Source organism: Lycium ferocissimum, chromosome 1 (assembly GCF_029784015.1).
Source record: "Lycium ferocissimum isolate CSIRO_LF1 chromosome 1, AGI_CSIRO_Lferr_CH_V1, whole genome shotgun sequence".
NCBI lineage: Eukaryota > Viridiplantae > Streptophyta > Magnoliopsida > Solanales > Solanaceae > Lycium > Lycium ferocissimum.
In genome coordinates this window covers 69,254,471-69,259,434 of record NC_081342.1, presented here as the reverse complement: position 1 = coordinate 69,259,434, position 4,964 = coordinate 69,254,471, and positions in this window count along the sequence as shown.

Sequence of the window (4,964 nt, the reverse complement as noted above, 5' to 3'; positions counted from 1 at the left end):
CAGTTGGAACGGTTTTGAAGAGACGGCGTTACGGCGTTTCCGTCCCTCGGAGAGACAGGGGCGTGGAGGGGGACGGCCCTTTTGTTCCCCCCAAATTTAAAGAAAAAGCATTTGTGAAACCATTTTTGGATTATCCATTTCCCAATGGGTAAAACTAGGGCCGGGAAGGGGGACAACTTGGGTAAAACGGGTTTATGAAGGCCCGGGGGGTTTGGGGGACCGGGAGTACCAAGTCTTTCCTTCGGACCGGTGGGATTGCACCAGGTGTAGTTAATCCGAGAAAAGTGGAGTAAATCTGTTTGGTCCGGTATTTTCGGATCAAACTGCTCTTGTCAGAATTACTGCAGTTTCTCCATGACCGAATTGATCGTGACCGTTAGTCCGGTTCTTCGTATCCAAATTGGTCGTGGCCGTTGGTCGGTTAACCGATTCGAGAGTTGCCACGCGTCAAGACCGTTCTGTCACGTTGTACTGACGACCGTACGGGTGTCAGACCGTACGGTCCAACCTTATCCTTTTAGGGTTTCTTTATTCTAAAAAGGTTTTATGTTGTATGCAAGGCCCATAGGTCAAAACTATAAATAGAGGACATCTCCTTACTTTTAGGGGTTGGTTTTTTGGAGATCTAGAACATTGTAATAGCAAATATATATATATTGAAGCATTATTTCTCTCTCTTTAGTCCGAATCAGTGGATTTTGTAGTCTTAGCTTATTCTTCTAACACCATTAGCTTAATCATCTATAACACATATTCATTCAAGCCATTGATGTATATATATTCATATATACGTATTAAAGCACGCAAATCCATAAATATTTCTCATAAACACAAAATAGATTAAAGTCGTCCACATATCCTATACCTCACTTATAAATTCAATTTTTACCTAAATTCGGGGTAAACGTGTACGTTTCCATACCGCACAAGCAACAGTTAGTTCCGGTCTTCATTTGCTAGCCTCATAAATAATTAATTCTGGTCCTTCACTCAAGAAGAACTATTATCTTTACAATCAAACTGCTTCTTCCAATTCGAATGCTATGTAATTCCAATGAAAGTTTAATTCTAGTTGCGGCTGGGCAGTGGGAAAACCACATAAAATAAACAATGATTTAATAAATTCTCTTCATCAAAAGATTATATTATGTTCTAGATAAATTGAAGCCGTGCTTGCACAGGCCCAACATAATTGTTTAGAAATTTCATAACAATTACATATACAGCAAATTTAAAAATTTGTATTGGTATTTTCCCTCTTTAATAAAAAGAGAAAATATAGATATAAATTCACAAATTTGTTAGATATTTTAACCAACACTTTGTTGGCCCTAGACAAAACTTTAGAATAATTAAAGCAATAAAGTAACTTAACCTTAATATTTTGTCAAGAATCGTTAGTATTACAGCTTAATACATCGACATTTTTTTAAACTTCCCAAAAAACATTCATTTGGACACTCAAACCACTATCTGTTTCAATTGAGCACCAGAACAAGTGATAAATTGTTCCTATTAAACATTTCAAACTTAAATTTTGATAAACTTTCTGCACGTATTCTCAAATGCTCATTAAATAAATAAGTTAACCACTTAAAATACGTCACCTCATTTAAAATACATTACCCTCATCAACCTCAATTTGAACATGCTTGATGTATTAAGCCTACTATTAATTATGGTAACATTTTTTTTTTTAATTATAAAGCACTATGAATCTAACATTCAAATTTCTTTTTACCATTTTATAACATAATAATATAAATTCATGAGGATGAGACATTATGCATTATTGTCCTAAAGGTTATTCTTTCCAATTTCTTGCTCATAACTTGAACTTATAATTTCATGAGGATGAATTATTATACGTTATTATCCTGAATAGCTTACTTTCCAACTTTTTGCTTAGTAGTTGAATTTATAACTAAGGAGCGTAACTCATTATTGAACAAAACTAAGTGTGTAATTTATCTTAACCGATAGTAGAAAAAAGAGTTTCATTTATGTCACTATAATGAAAAATATTACATGAAATTTCAAATCATAAGCGTAATTTTAGACTATCCTATCTAGATTTAATTTTAAGTTCTTTTACTGAAGTTTTCTTTGTTTATGAATTATAGTTATATATCAAATTAATTAATACAAATAATTTATTGGCTCAAATAGTAAAAAGAATATTATTTTGTTTGGCTATGAACATAAAGCTTGTGAAAACTCAAACTTGTCAATATACTACATGGAATTCATTAATATTTTAAGAGAGACAATTTGCATAAAAAGAGATTTCATTTGAGACAAAACAATATTAGTATTCAGAATTATGAACTAATTTGCAAAATAATGCAATATATTATAACATATTAAGTTTTGATTTGATTAATTTTAAAATGTAAAAAGATTATATTGTTGGTATTATAATTGGACCCAAAACACACTTATTAGTTTTGTCAAATTTTAATTTGGTAAGTTTGAAAAATAAATCAAACTTTTATTAGTTCATAATATATATTCTATTTAAATTTATAACTAATCCTTCCATTTCAATTCAAGCATCTAGTTTTTCTTTTTAGTACTCGATGATGTAAGCCCGTGCAAGTACGGACCCAGCACGGAAATTATTAAATTTAGGTCCAAATTTACTATCATGTCCAAATTTATGATTAAAATAAAAATATTTAACTCTCAAAATGCAAAAAATGCCACATATATATTTCAATATTGAAACAAAGAATTGTTTGTAAAAAAATTGAAAGAGCTAGTTTAATTGGCCTACGGGAAGAATGCATCAATTGTTTTTGTGTCCTTTGATATCATACACACGTGGAATAAGCAGCCACGTATAGCAAGGTGTTGATTGCAAACCAAAACCATGTATAGTAAAAAGGAGAACAGGGCAACTAACTTAAACTGACAAAGATGCCCTCAATAAGTTAATTATGGACATGAAGTAGCCATGTCGACCCAATGATGACTGTCTCTTCTATAATAGTAGAAATGTTGATTGTTTTTATGAATGATATCTTCTCAATTCAAGTTCTACATTGCATGTTTAATACGATAAGGTTCAAAGAGTGTTTACGTACATTACATAATTTTTAATTTAAAATCACAAAATTTTAAAAACTTTCTTTTTTTCTTATACTCCAAATTGAAATGTAGAATACTAACTTTTATATTTTAGTAAATAGCATATTTGTTTACTTTACTTGAAAGTAGCAAAATTGAACAATCCATCATATTAGATGTCAGGGCAATTTTAGAAAGAAAGAAAGAAATCATGATTCTTGGATGCTACTAAATAGGGCCTACATTTAGGGCCCACATTTTCATAAATGTACACAAATTTCATTTGCTCCAACATGATGATACACATGGTAATATGTAAATTTAGCAGCCTGCATCTTGATGGGACAGGCGGGCTTAGTAAAATTACTGAATTGCCCTTGGATGACGATTCTTGCTTTTTAACCCACTCTTCTATATAGTAGAATATAGAAAAACATGTTATTTATATAAAACAAATAAAAAATTTGGAACCTCTAGAAGTACCCGCAGTCGTTATTCTTTGAATGCGCACGACAACCTATTCACTATGTAATAACCCTCAAATCACACAGGAGATGTCCGCACTTTGAAGATGTATGGGCATTTACAGACGAGTTTCTGATTGAAGAAGGCGCTGGTGAAGGAAATCAATCTCAGATCTCCCATGTGAAAAATCACTCACCCGATTAACTCAATCAACCCTTGCAGGTATAAAACAAAAAATATTATTATAAAATATACTTATTAGATTTTGAATATTTTTAACGAAATTTCTAATTTCACTAGCCGGGCAATTGTATTTAAGAAACTTCTCGACCTTGGTAGGGTTAAAGAAAGAGTTGATTACCAAAACTGTCACAACCACAATTCCGGCATCAATTTTTGTTGGTACGCATGTTAACAATTCAAGAAATGATGGACTACGTACAGTTGCTTCAGCTGATGAAATATCTAATTATTGCCAATTGTCAAATATTCGATCCCACCAAAGTACAATTGTTGTCAGATTGATGTAGTTGTCAACTATTCTAGATCTCTCTCTTCTTTTTGGCGGGTCGTGTTCCTCTGAGCTATGCGGCAACTATTTTATTTTCCCTTTTTCATTCGAGTGTTAACTGTTAAGTATTCGTATTAGAGTCTGATTATTTTAGATATGTCGCGTAGGACCATTTTGAGGAAACATTCTCTATCAGAAAAAAATTTAATATCTATAACTTGAAATTGAGACCTTTGATTAAGGAAAGAATAACTCCATCTAATCCATTGCACCATAGCTTTTGGTGGTCTATGCCACAATTATGAAAATGCAAAATAATTGGATTTTAACGCATAAATATTCACTTGTAATGGGTTTTTTAACATTTGACCGCTCAGCCTAAAATAATTATAGCCGTTAACTAATATTATATATTAGTTAATGAAAAATCTAATATTACTTTATTGGATTTCCGGATTTATTTTTTGATAGTTTTTTTGCATTCCATTATTCCCTACGTTGGACTTACGGATTTTTGGAGGAAAGAAGGGAAGGAATCTTTTCTTGGGCCATCTCTGTACCTTACTCCCATATTAACATTCAGGGTGTCCAGTTGTTACTTTATGAATCGAAAAATTCACAATATAAAAATTGAAAAAACATCCACAGCAACCCTTCTCATTTTTTCTAAAAAATAAGAAATTCTTATGGGTTTCAAGATATTGCCGAGAAAGCCTTCATATTTCATTAAAGGAATTAGGCATTGATAAAAGAAAGTAAAATCTTAATTTCATTATATTGAAACTCTAACATAAATGGGGAAGTTGACAAATGTAGAGTTGGGTTTCGTTGATTCCATTTGGGAGGGAGATGGTGAAATATAGAGGAGGGAAAGAAGTTGAGAATTTGATTGAAAGACAGAAATGGCCTTCGATTTAAT